We start from the raw sequence: 14,852 nt of genomic DNA, 5'->3' as shown, positions 1-14,852 counted from the left end.
ATGACACTTTAATTTTCTCATTGCATTTTTCTTTAATTTTTTGCCATTTCAATTATATGTCTTTGTGTGGATCTGTTCATGTTGATCTTGTTTTGGACTCTCTGTGGTTCCTGTACCTGGATGTCTGTTTCCTTCTTTAGGTTTGGGAAGTATTCCATAATTTCTTCAAATATATTTTTTATCATCTTCTCCTACTGTTCTCCTTCTGGAAACCGTATTTTGGATAAGTTGACATATTTTATATCATCCCATAGATCTAATGTATTTTTTTATAATTGTCTTTCTGTCTTCTCTTCTGATGGGGTGATACCCATTATTCAATCTTCCAGATCATGTATGCATTTTTCTGTGTCATTTAGTCTGCTATTTATTCCTTCTAGTCTGTTTTTAATCTCAGGTATTGAATTATATACATATATATTTTTTTTTTTTCTAAATTATTTATTTTATTTTTGGCTGTGTTGGGTCTCCGTTTCTGTGTGAGGACTCTTCCTAGTTGTGGCAAGTTGGGGTCACTCTTCATCATGGTGCACAGGCCTCTCACTATTGTGGCCTCTCTTGTTGTGGAGCACAGGTTCCAGACGCGCAGGCTCAGTAATTGTGGCTCACGGGCCTAGTTGCTCCATGGCATGTGGGATCCTCCCAGACCAGGGCTCGAACCCATGTGCCTGCATTGGCAGACAGATTCTCAACCACTGTGCCATCAGGGAAGTCCCAAATTATATATTTTTGATTGGGTCTTTTTTTTTTTAATAGTTTCTATTTCCTTTTTAAAATAATTTGTGTTTAGTTCAATCCTCTTCCCGAATTCAGTTAGCATTTTTACTACCAATGTTTTGAATTCTTTGTCTTATAAATTGCTTATATCTCTTTCATTTTTAATGAGTTTTCTCTTGCTCTTTCTATCAAGAGTAGTTCCTCTGCCTTTTTATTTTACTTAATTTTCTCTGTGTCTATGAATTTAAGGGAAACAGGTATCTATTGTGGTGTTGAAGTGGCCTTCCTTTGTTGGAGCATTCCTGTTTAGAAAGCATGTGCCCCATGCCTTTAGGGGCAGTGCTGGATTTGATGTGGACACCATTCACATCTCTCAGGGTGTGCCGGAAGCTATCATCTTGGTAGTGAGTGTGGCTAGTAATAGAGGAGCTAGAGCCCATGCAGTGTGTGAGGCAGGCCTTTTCAGGAGCAAGGTGTTCTCCCAATTTACTCAAGAAGAAGTTGTCAGGGTTGGGCTCAACCTGGCTGTGTTCCATTTAAGTGTGTGTGTTTCCTTCTCCCCACCACTGAGGATTTTACCTCAAAGAAGGGGAGTGCTGAAGCAAATGGGGCTCATGCCCTTACAGAGGTCTGATGCTCTGCCTGTGTAGTTGTCTAAGGCTCTGCTCAGATGCAGCCCATGGTCACATTTTTCCCCTGTTGCAGCTGGCCCTCATCCAGTGCTAGGTTATGGCATAGAGCGGGTGAGCCTGGAGTGTTCACTCAGCTTGTGCTAAGGCATGCAGTGAGGTATTTGTGGGAATTCAGGTAGCTGGACTGAAGTCAGAAATCTTGGCTCTTTCTGGGTTTAGCTATAGTAAGTGCTAACAATGGCTAATGCCACCCCACCTGGGCTATGCCTCAGGTCTCTGGATAGCCTCTGCATCCCTAGATCGAGTATTTTCCCAGGTCCAGGACACTCTAGACCCAGTGCCAAGCTGTGATATGGAGTGAGTAGGGCCTGTGTGTTCACTTGGCTTAGACTAGGGAGTGTAATAAGGTGGTAGCAGACTTCTAGTGCAGACTCCTCTCTCCCTTGCCTAGGGGCAAGCCAGCACCTATACACTTCTGCAGTGTAGTCTATGCTTCTCTAGCATTTCTATCTGTCCCAGCAGTTTTCCAAGCAGCCAAAGCAGGTTGTCTCCTATACAAAGAACCCCCAGACTGGTACTCACAGTCTGCCGCTCAACCTGCTCACCCCAGTGCAAGCATCCATCCATGTGATCTCCCTTTTTTTCTTAGTCCCTTCCCAGTGGCACAAGTCCTGACCTGATGTTTTCCTTCCCATTCTACTCAATTACATGTGTATCATTCTTATACCCTTGGTTGTATAGGAGTCCTTCATCAGTGCCCAGTTACTTTTCCATTAGAATTACTCCTCATATTGATGTATTTTTGATGTGTTTGTTGAGAGAGATTAGGTTCTCATCCTCTTCCTCCATCATCTTTATGTCTTCCCAATATCAATTCATCTGTTGGTGAACGTTTGGGTCATTTCTAAGTTCTGGGCATTTCAAATAATGCTGATTTAATCATTGGTGTTCAAATATATGTTTGAGTCTGTGTTTTCAAATATTTTATGTACATACCTAGAAGTAGAGTTGCTAGATTATATGGTATACTATTTTCCACGGCAGCTGCACAACTTTACATTTCCACTAGCAATGTATGAATTTCTGCAAATCTTGATGAACATTTGTATTGGTATTTTTCTCCCATTAAAAAAAAGTAAGAGCCAGAGGAGAGATTATGGTAGCAGAGTAGAAGGACACTGAGCTCACTTCCCCCCATGAACACATCAAAAATATACCTAAATGTAGGGACTTCCCTGGTGGTCCAGTGGTTAAGACTCTGTACTTCCATTTCACGGGGTGTGGGTTCAATCCCTGGTTGGGGAACTAAGGTCCCACATGCTGTGTGGTCTGACCAAAAAATATATATATATATAATCTATTATATATATATATATATATATATAATCTATATATATATAAAATCTATTTCTAAATGTGAAATAATTCCCCTGAAAAAAACCTGAAGACTGACATAAAGCTTCTTCTATAACCAAGGCTGTAGAGCAAAATCCACAGTCTTATGGAAAGGGAAAAAAAGCCATCTGGTCAGGACCTGCACCCCTGTCAAGGGACCCAGAAGAAGAGGAAGATGTCACAGGCTCAGGGATCATCCTTGGGGAGTGAGGGTTTGAGCCACTCATTAGGCATCCCAGTTCTGGGGTCAAACACTAGGAAGATGAGTCCCTTTACTGGTCTGAAACCCAGTGAGGCCTACTGGAAGTCTGTAAGAAGCGAAGACTCCACTCCTCAAGAGTGCAAGGGCATACTTGTTTACTCCCAGTCACAACATGAAGGTAGGAGATTGAAAACTTCCTGGGACTATGGCTGGCTTGGCAGGACATGCCCAGAGTTCACCCTAGCCCACACCAAACCTGCTCTATACCCCCTTGTCCCAGCACTATTCTCCACTAAGACAGAGGCTGCCATTGTCAACCAGAGTGTGCACACTTAGAGGAAATGGAGCCAGCTCAGACATGACTTTGCCTCTGATAAGGGTGGATGCAGCCATTATGACCATGCACACCCCTGCCCACATTAAGGAGGAGTAAAACTAACTCCAGGGAAAAGACATCACTGGAAGGAGAAAACAATTTCAATAGTGTGACACAAATACCTCTAGCCCCACTGCAGCCTCTAATCAATGTATGCCCACTTGGGGTAAAAGTGAAACAAGTACAAAAGTGCAACCCCTCAGTCTCCTGCCACTATGCCAACCAAGATGGAGCTGACATCACACACAAGGGAGAAACCCAACTCCTTTAGGGTGCCTGATGGACTTGTGCTAGGGCAGTGACTCCCACTGAGCATAAGAGAAACCCTAGCTTTTACCTAGCTCTGACTCTACCCTGTCCATCTCCAGTCCTATTTCCCACGAAGGTGGTAACTGCCAGCAAACCCAAAAGGGAAAAAAATAACCCATTCTCACTTCCGACCCAGCTCTCCCATTAAAGCTACTGTGAGGGAACATCTCTGCACAAAGACATCACTTCAAAACCAGGATAGGTAACTGTTTCACCTAATTTCATAAGGACAGAAAAAGTTAACCAACATGAGAAGATGGCGGAATATGTTTCAAATGAAATAACAACAACAAAAACATCTGGGAAAGAAATCTAATGAAACAGATAAATAATGTACCAGATAGAGTTCAAAGTAACAGTATTGACAATGGTAATCGAACTGGAAAGATAATAGATGAACACAGTGAGAATGTAAACCACAAACTAGAAAATATAAAGAAGAACCAGTCAGAGGTTAAGAATAAAATAACTGAAATGAAAAGTACACTAGAAGGAATTAATAGCAGACTAGGTGATACAGAAGAATGCATGTTATCTGAAAGATAAAATAATGGAAACTGCTCAATCAGAACAATAAGGAGAAAACCAAATTTTTAAAAATGAGGACAGTTTAAGGAAACTCTGGAACAACTTCAAGTATACTAACTTTCACATGTTAAGGGTTCCAAAAGGTGAAAAAAAGAGAGAAAGGGGTAGGAACTTCCCTGGTGGCACAGTGGTTAAGAATCTGCCTGCCAATTCAGGGGACATCAGTTTGATCCCTGGTCCGGGAAGATCCCACATGCTGAGGAGCAGCTAAGCCTGTGTGCCACAACTACTGAGCCCATGCTCCGCCGTTACTGAAGCCTGTGTGCTCTAGGGCCCGTGTGACACAACTACTGTGCCCATGCACCTAGAGCCCGTGCTCTGCAACGAGAGAAGCCACCACAACGAAGAGTAGCCCCCGCTCGCCAGAACTAGAGAAAGCCCGCGTGCCGTAACGAAGACCCAACACAGCCAAAAGTAAAAAAAAAGAAAACCTTCTAAAGAGAAAGGGGTAGAAAATGTATTTGATGAAATTATGACAGAGAACTTCACAAACTGAGCAATGGAACAGATTTCCAGTAATAAGAATCACGAAGAGTCCCAAAAAGATGAACACAAACAGACTCACACCAGGACATATAATAAAAATGGCAAAATTAAAGATAAAGAAAGAATTTTAAAGGCAGAAGGGAAAAAACAACAGAACTTCCATAAGGCTATTAGCTAATTTTTTTCCAGAGACTTTGAAAAAGGAAGTGACATGATATATTTAAAGTATATATTCGTCTTTCTGATAGTAGCCTGTGATGAAGAAAAGTTTCAGATTTTAACAAAGTCTAATGTATTCTAACTTTTGTTTGTCACCTGAACTTTTTGCGTTATATCTAAGGAATCATTGGCAAATCCAATGCCATGAAGATTTTCCTGTATATTTATTTCTAAGCATTTACAGTTTTGGCTTCCATGTATAGGGTTTTTAACAATTTGGGTAAATTTTATATATGATATAAGGCAAACATCCAAATTGACTGGTCTTGGCACGTTTCACCTCTGATGAAAATCAATTTAGCAAGACAAGAGTTGGGGTTTTCTCCTCAGGTCCTGTATATATTTGTCTTTATACCAGTACTACATTATTTTTATTACTGTAGTTTAAAACTAAGTTTTCAAATGGGAAAATTATTTATTAGCTCTACTGAGACAGGCTGGGACCTGGGATCCTATCCTGCAACACTTGCATCTGGATGCACCTCTCCTTTAGCAACAAAATACAAAGAAACTCTATGGGACTAAAAATAACTGCGTGAACATGCAGTTAAGGTAAATTCTGGACCAAAGATACAGAGATCAAAAAAACCCTCAACTGCCACTTCTGAAGAGCCAGGAGCAAAAGCAGGGCGGTCAGAATCAAAAACAGGGCACTGTGCATGCCCCCTTCACTCAACACCACCAAAGAGGTGGGCAGACTACCTAAGCCACACCTCCAGCCCAACCCCTGGACACACCCCTACCCTCACCCCGTATAAGGAACCAGCTTGCCCCTCTCAGGGAGTGAGCAAGCAAGGGCACCTGTTACTTGTTCTCGCTCCCCCGCGCTGCAGCAGAGGCCCCAGTAAAGGCTTGCCTGAATTTCTTGTCTGACCCCTGATCAATTTCTATTGCCTGAATTTCTTGTCTGACCCCTAATCAATTTCTATTGATTAAGGAGGCCAAGGACCCTGGGCAGTAACACTATCATGACTCATTTTTCTTAATTTTGTTTCTAGGAACTTGTCCATTTCATCTAGGTTATCCAATTTGTACACATAGAATTGATTATTGTTTTTTTTTTAATCAAATAAAGGGTAATTTCCAAACTTTCATTTCTGATACAGTAATTTTTGTCTTCTCTTTTTCATTAGTTAAATTAGCTAAAGCTAGTCAATTTAGTCAATCTTCTGCAAAAGATAACTTTTGATTTTGTTAATTTTTCATGTTGATTTTCTGTTCTCTATGTTTTTTATCTCCATTCTAAACTATATTGAATCCTTCCTTTCATTAGCATTGGGTTGAGTTTTCTCTGTCTTTCTATTTTCTTAATGTGCAGATTGGGTAATTGATTTGAGATTCTTCTTTAAAGTATGCAATTACAGCTAGAATTTTGTTTTTCAATCTGCCTTTGCTATATCCCATCAATTTTGGAATATTTTATTTTATTTTAAATTTTCTTAAGGTATGTTCTAAGGTATGTTCTTTCGCTTGTATATTTTAATGTGTTGTTAGAGTATATTATACAATTTCCACATATCTATAAGTTTCCAACTTATAGATATGTGGAAATTGACCCCTTATCTCCTATTATTGATCCCTAGTTTTAGTTCATTGTAATCTGAGAAAACACATTTTACAATTTTTGCCTTATAAAATTTATTAATAGTTGTTTGGTGGCTTAACTCCCTCATGGAGAATCTTACAAGAATCTTACAAGTGCACTTTTTAAAATGTGTATTTTGCTTTTGTTGGTAGAGACCTAATATAAATATCTATCTGTCCAATTGGTTTATAGTGTTGTTCAAGTCCTATATTTCCTTCTTAATCTCTATTTGTTTGTTTCAAAGTTGTGTTTTGAAAGCTTCAACTGTTATTATAGAATTATCCATTTCTCCCTTAATTCCATACATACTTCTTTTCTCTATTGGTTTTTGTTCTTTGGTACATATACATGTATAAAATGTTCCTTTTTTGTTTCTTGTAATAGTTTTAGACTTAAAGTATATTTTGTCTTGTAATAATATAACCGCCACAAGTATTTGATTGCTAATTAAATGAATTTTTTTCTAACCCTTTATTTTCAACCTATCTGTGTCTTTTGCTCTAGGTAAGACTCACTTTACAGGAAGCATATAGTTAGTGTTCTTAAAAAAATTTATTCTGCCAATATGTTCCTTTGATTATAGACTTTAATCTATTTACATTTAGAGAAATTAATGATAAGGGAGACCGTACTCCACATATTTTGTTGTTTGTTTCCTATACATGTAGTTTTTGTCCTTTATTTTCTCCATTACATTTCTTTATGTTTTGTTAAATTTCTGTAGTAGATTGTTATCTTCTCAGTTGCTTTTGTGTACATTCTATAGAAATTGTAGTTATGATCATTATGGGGATTGCATCAAATATTCTAAAGCTATAATAATATAATTTAAATTATTACCAATTAAACTTAAATTCCGTACTAAATCTCTACCCTATACAATGATGCAACTATTTTAACCCTCCTTTATGTTACCAATATCAAAAAATTTCCTTATATGTTTTATGCCCAATGAAAAAGAGTTATAATTATTTATATATATTTGCCTTTAAAATCCTGTACAAAGAACAACTGAGGTTAGAAACAAAAATTGCAAAATATTGACTTTTATTTTTCTTTAATGGAGATATTCACATTCTTACATGGTTTTTAATTACTGTCTAGAATTATTTTAGTTTAACCTGTGGATATTTCCTTTAGTAATTCTTAGGACAGGTCTATTAAATAAACACTGTCAGCTTCTGTGTATCTGGGAATGTCTAAATTCTTGTTCATTTTAAAAGGGAAATTTTGGTGGATATAGAATTCTCAGTTGACAGTTTTTTTTTCTCTTTCAGCAGCTGAAATATATAATCCTAGTTCCTTTTGCTTGCCAATGTTTTACATGAGAAATGCCTGTGTGATTTTCAGGGATGGTGTTCTATGCATACATGTCCAGGAGGACCATTCTCTGATTATTGGGTAGTTCTCGGTGCAGTCCTACGAACGGCTTAGAGGGATTCTAATTTCTCCAGGCCCTCTCCCGCATGTTTTCCCTGTAGACATTTTGATCACAGCCATTCTGCCTGGTCTTTTTTTAGCTGTACAACCTCTTGGTCACAGAGGCCTTAGGGAATAGAGGAAGTATTCCTTTAATTTAAATTGAATTTCTTTTTATACTGGAACATCCTTAATTAACACTGCTGTGTTTCATTGGCTGTACAGCCACTTGAATCCATTATACATGTATATCTATATATCTGTATGTATATATCTCTATCTATATCTATATATGCTTTTTACAATTCTCTCTCCATACAGCTTATTTCAGAGTGCTGGGACCATTTGACTGAGTAAAACTTAAGTCCTGGCTGGTGTTCTCTTTTATATGTATATTAGTGTGCATATGTTAATCCCTACCTCCTTGTTTATGCCTCCCCCAAATTTCTCCCTTTGGTATCCATACTTTGGTCACTACGTCTGTGACTCAGTTTCTGTGTTGTAAAGTAGAGTTTATTTGTGTCAAGTTTTAAACCCCACCCAAAACAGATATCCCAGTATATGTGTCTTTCTCTGTCTAATGGACTATGCTGAATATGATCCATCCAGGTCTTTCCACCTTTTTATATTTACATTTTTCATCCTTTTTTATGGCTGTGTAATAGTCCTCTGTATATATGTACCACATCTTTTTTCAATCATCTGTTGATTGACCGTATGCTGGCTGCCATATCTTGGTTATCATAAATAGATCTGCAAGCAACGAAGGGTTGCAGGGGTGATTTGCAAGGATGGTGTTCTAGTTGTATCTGTCACAGAGGGCCATTGGGTTGCCACAGGGTAGTTCTTGGTGTATCCACTTAGGGAAGCTGCATACAGTTTTCCATAATGCCACTTTCCAATATGCAGTCCTATGAACGGCTTAGCGGGATTCTCATTTCTCCAAGCCCTCTCCCACATGTATTGCCGGTAGACATTTTGACCTTACCGATGCTGACTGCTGTGCAGCGATACCTTTCTGTAGATTGCATTTTCCTTTCTGAAATACTTACCAATGTAGGTCACCTTTCCTTGTGTGTGAGTTATTTGTTAAGCACACTTTGAATAAAATGTTCGTCTTGAAATTGGCTTGTTGAAATTGGGACCAGATTTGAATCCTTTTTCAATGACAAACCCCAGGACCTTTCTGGAGGGTAGATGTCCATTACAGCACCACTAAAGTTTTGATAATGAAGTTCCCCTAAGCTCCAGTTTTTAAGTTGTTGTTAAAAGATGCAGCCAAAGATCGGCAGGACGTTTTTCAACCATAGTCTGCTTATCTGGGAATCCAGTCGTTCTGGAAAATCGTGTCCCAGAATCCAAAGTAGAGTGGTAGGTACCAAAACAAATACCCAAGGGATTGTGTTCCATTACATCTTCCCCTTTAACCTCCAGCCACTTGACAGATCACCAACCTGGCAGAATCCCCTAGATGAGAGTGTTGCCGTCGGCAAATGGGGGGGACTCTGAAGTAAGTGGCTGGACGTGGGAACACCAGCACCAAGATAACTGGAGAATGTGTTTTCACAGCACGCTTGCAGCCTCATGGTCCATCATTCTTTGGGTGCATTGGCCTTAGGTAGCTATAGCAAAGCACTCCTGGATATGGAGATAGTTGTGCTATTCAGAGTGGATGAGGCACTACAGATGCAAGCTTGACCCCTTTGCTGGAAAATCCACCCCAGCTGCCTCAGTGCAACCATAGTACAGCTTTGCGACCCAACACATCCGAGACTCTAGCGGTGTGACTCCGGCTGGATCCTCGAAGACTTAGGGAATACAGGGGTTATGCCCTTAATTTAAAATGAAGTTTTATCTTACACGGGAACACACTTAACATACACTGTTGTCTTTCATTGGCTGTACAGCCACTTGAATCCATTATACATGTGTATGTATCTATGCTCTTTTCTCTTCTCTTTCCACTTAGTTTATCCCAGAGTGTTGGGAACAGTGACTTAGTTCAACTTTATTCCTGACTGGTATTCTGTTTTACGTATATTAGTGTGCATATGTGAATCCCAGTCTGTTAGTCTATGCCTCCATCCAACCTTCTCCCTTTGGTACGCATACTTTTGTGTCTACGTCTGTGAGACGGTTTCTGTGTTGTAAAATATAGTATATTTGTGTCAAGTTTTAAACCCCACCCATGAGTGATATCCCAGGATCTGTGTCTTTCTCTTCCTAACTTACTTTCCTGAATGTGATCAAATCTAGGTCCATCCATGTTGCTGTAGTGGGCATTTTTTCATACTTTTTTATTGTTGTATAATCCACCATTATATATATGTACCCAATTGCCTATTTTCATTCCTCTGTGGGAAAGCATTGTGGTTTCTGCGTATCAGGGCTATCATACACGGCTCTGCAAGGAACAAAAAGGTGACTTTCTGATTTTCAGGGATGTGTTCTGCATATATACATCCATGAAAGCCATTGTCTGATCATAGGTTAGTACTCATTGTATATATGCGGGAAACTGCATACTGTTTTCCATAAGACCAGTTTCTAATGTGCACTGCTACATATGCCTTGGGGGAATTCTCATGTCTCTAAGTCCTCTCTCGTATGGATTGCCTGTAGACATTTGACCTTGCCCATTCTGACTGCTGCGGAGTGATACCTTGCTGTAAGTTGTGCTTCCCTGTCTCAAATACTTAGTGATGTAGATCACTATTCCTTGTGAGTTTATTTTGAAGAACACAAGCAATAAAATGTACCTCTTCAAATTGGCTTGTTGAAAAAGGACCCTGATTTGATACCTTTATCCACGACCTTCCCCAGGGTATTTCTGGAGGGTAGGTGTACTTTATAGCGCCTCAGGATTTTTGATTATGAAGTTCCACTAACGACCGGTTTTTAAGTTGCTGTTACAAGACGCGGACACTGAGGGGCAGAATATTATTTTAGAACTGCCTGGTTATCCGGGAATCCTGAACTTCGGAAAACTCGTGTCCCGGAATGGAAATTAGAGCGGAATGTGCCATCACAAACACCCAAAGCAGTGTGTCTCATTACTTATTCCCACTGACACTCTAATATTCGAGAGATCCCCATCCGGCAAATTCCCCGAGACGAGAGTGTTGAGGTAGGTAACTGGGACGATTTTGAGGAAGAAGGCTAGAGGTGAGAACCCCAGCCCCAAAACATCTGGACACCGGGTGTTTTCACAGCGGTCTTTCAGGCACAGGATCTGTCATTCTTTGAGTTCATTGTGCTTGGCTAGCTGTAGGAAGGCACTCCTACATATGGAGATAGTGGTGCCGTCCAAGGTGGATGAGGCATTACAGCTTCCCGTGGGACCGCTTTGCTGGCAAATCCTAACCAGCTGCCCTGGTCCCACCATAGTCCAGCGTTGGGACCCAAGCCTGTTCACCCTTCAAGGATGTGACTCTAGACAAGGTCAACGAGGCCTGAGGGGAATAGGGGCACATTCGTTTATTTTATTATTAATTGAATTTTTATTTTATAGTGCAACATAATTAATTCGTGTGTTGTGTTTGGTAGTGCTCCAGACTCTTGATTCTGTTCTATATGTACATATACCTATTCTCTTTTGGAATGTGTTCCCATGTAGTTTATTCCACAGTGTTGGGAACACTTGTTTGAGTTCAATGTAGGTCCTGGCTTGTATCAGTGTGATATATATTAGTGTGCATGTGTTAAACCCAGCCTCCTAGTTTATACCTCTGCCAACCTTCTCCATGTGGTACAAATTTGTTTCTACGTCAGTGACTCGGTCTGTGTTTTTAATGTATAGTTTACTTGTATCAACTTTTAAACCCAACGATAAGTGATATCCTATGAAATTTCTTTTTTGGTCTAACTTAGTATCCTGAATGTGACCCATCCAGGTCCTTCCACGTTTTTACATTTGCATTTTTTCATCCTTTTTTATGGTTTTATAATAGTCCTCTGTATATATGTACCACATCTTTTTTCAATCATCTGTTGATGGGCCATCTTTTTGGTGCCATATCTTGGTTATCATAAATAGGTCTGCAAGCAATGTAGGAGTGCCGGTGTGATTTGCAAGGATGATGTTCTAGTTGTATCTGTCCCGGAGGGCCATTGGGTTGCCACAGGGTAGTTCTTGGTGTATTCACTTAGGGAACCTGCATACAGTTTTCCATAATGCCAGTTTCCAATATGCAGTCCTCTGAACGGCTTAGCGGGATTCTCATTTCTCCAAGCCCTCTCTCACATGTATTGCCTGTAGACATTTTGAACACAGGCATTCTGACTCTTGTGAGGTGATACCTTTCTGCAGGTTGCATTTCACTTTCTTAAGTGGTTAGTGATGTAGATCACATTTCCTTGTGAGTGAGTTATGTTTTAAGAACACTGTGAGTAAAATATACCAGTTGAAATTTGCTTGTTGACAGAGAGCCTTGATTTGAATCCTTTTTTCTGTGACTTTCCACAGGACATAACTTGAATATAGGGTCCTTTACAGAGCCGTTGACTTTTTGATTATGAAGTTCCCCTAAGAACCGGTTTTTAAGTTGTTGTTACAAAAACGGCCACAGATCGGCAGGATTTTTTCCAAGCAGAGTTCGGTTATCGGGGTTTCCAGTTGTTGGGGAAAATCGTGTCCCAGATTTCAAATTACATCGGGAGGTGCCACAACATGTACCCAAGGAATTGTGACCCATTATTTCTTCCCTTTTACCCTCCAACTACTTGAAAGATCCCCATCCCGGCAAAATAGACAAGATGAGGGTTTAGCCATCTGTATTGGGGTGACTCTGGAGAAGGAAGCTGGAGGTGGGAACCCCAGCACCAAGACACCTGGACACCGGGTGTTTTCACAGCTCTCTTGCAGCCACAGGTTCCATTATTCTTTGGGTGCATTGTGGCTAGCTAGCTGTAGGAAAGTACTCCTGCACATGGAGGTAATCTTGCTGTTCATCTTGCAGGAGGCACGACAGGTGCAAACTGGAACGCTCTGGTGGCAAATCGGCCCCGGATGCCTCACTCCCACTGCTGTACAGTTTTGGGACCCAAGACCACTGCGGCTCCATGTATGTGACCCCTGGCTTAGTCACCGAGGACTTAGGGAATACAGGAAGTATTCCTTTAATTTAAATTGATTTTTTAAAAATTCTGGAACATCCTTAATTTACACTGCTGTGGTCCTTTGGCTGCACAGCCACTTGAATCTGTTATGCGTGTATAGCTATATATCTGTATGTATATATCTCTATCTATATCTATATATGCTCTTTTCAATTCTCTCTCCATATAGCTTATTTCAGAGTGTTGGGAACATTTGACTGAGTGAGTCTTAAGTCCTGGCTGGTGTTCTCTTTTATATGTATATTAGTGTGCATATGTTAATCCCAACCTCCTTGTTTATGTCTGCCCCCAAACTTGTCCATTTGGTGCCCATACTTTGGTCTCTATGTCTGTGACTCAGTTTCTGTGTTGTAAAGTAGAGTTTATTTGTGTCAAGTTTTAAACCCCACCCATAAGAGGTATCCCAGGATATGTGTCTTTCTCTGTATAAATTACTATCCTGAATGTGATCAAATATTGATCCTTCCATGTTTCTGTAGTTGGCATTTTGTTTATATTTTTTATGACTGTGTAATACTGCACTGTATATATGTACCACATTTTATTTGTCAATCAACTGTTAATGGGCTGTCAGTAGGTTCCAAATCCGGGTTATCACACATAGGTATGCATGGTGCAGAGGGTTGCCGATGTGATTTGCAATGATGGTGGTCTATTTATGTCTGTCTAGGAGGCGACAGCGTGACCATACAATAGTTCTTGGTGTGTTTATTTAGGGAAACTCCATACTGCTATCCCTAATGCCCGTTTCCACTGTGCAGTCCTACAAAAGGCTTAGTGGGATTCTGATTCCTCCAAGTCCTCTCCCGCATGTATTGCCTGTAGATATTTTGACTGTTCCCATTCTGACTGCTGCGGGGTGATAGCTTTCTGTAGGCCGCATTTCCCTTTCTAAAATACTTACCGATGTAGATCACCTTTCCGTGTGTGTGAGTTATTTTTTAAGAACACTTTGAATAAAATGTACCTCTTGAAATTGGCTTGTTGAAAGAGGGCCCTGATTTGAATCCTTTTTCAATGACCATCCCCAGGACCTTTCTGGAGGGTAGATGTCCTTAACAGCACCACTGACTTTTTGATTATGTATTTCCCCTAAGCACCGGTTTTTAAGTTGTTGTTAAAAGAAGTGGCCAAGGAAGGCAGGTTTCTTGTCAACCAGAGTCTGGTTATCCGGGAATCCAGTCATTCGGGAATATTGTGTCCCAGAATTCAAAGTAAAGCGGTAGGTACCAAAACATATATCCAAGGGATTGTGTCCCTTTACACCTTCCCCCTTACCCTCCAACCACTTGACAGATCACCAATCCGACTGAATCCCCTAGATGAGATTGTTACCATTGGCAAATGGGGTGCCTTTGATGTAGTTGGCTGGACGTGGGAACTCCAGCACCAAGATACCTGGACAATGCATGTTTTCACAGCGCTCTTGCAGCATCATGGTCCATCATTCTTTGGGTGCATTGGCCTCTTGTAGGTATAGCAAAGCACTCCTGGATGTGGAGATAGTGGTGCCGTTCAGAGTGGATGAGGCACTACAGATGCAAGCTTGACCGCTTTGCTCGAAAATCCTCCCCAGCTGCCTCAGTCCCACTACTGTACAGCTTTGCAACCCAAGACATCCGAGAATCGAGGGATGTGACCCGGTGGCGTCACTGAAGAAATTTCATCTTTCTTTGGGTTCATTGGGTGTAGCTAGCTATAGGAAAGCACTCAAGGATGTGGAGATAATCTTCCCATTCATAGTGGACGAGGAACTACAGATGAAAGCTGGAACCCTCTGCTGGTAAATCTGCCCAAGCTGCTTGA

General features: G+C 40.4%; 1 pseudogene; it reads right to left on the bottom strand.

The window, feature by feature from the left end:
* LOC132419234 (F-box only protein 28 pseudogene) overlaps positions 1-14,484 on the bottom strand; it is a 32,823-nt pseudogene extending 18,339 nt beyond the window's left edge.
* Between the last annotated feature and the right edge of the window lie 368 nt (positions 14,485-14,852).

The sequence above is a fragment of the Delphinus delphis genome, chromosome Y, assembly GCF_949987515.2.
Source record: "Delphinus delphis chromosome Y, mDelDel1.2, whole genome shotgun sequence".
In the NCBI taxonomy this organism is placed as follows: domain Eukaryota; kingdom Metazoa; phylum Chordata; class Mammalia; order Artiodactyla; family Delphinidae; genus Delphinus; species Delphinus delphis.
Note: the sequence above shows the minus strand (reverse complement) of the source record. Positions and strands in the feature narration are given on the sequence as shown.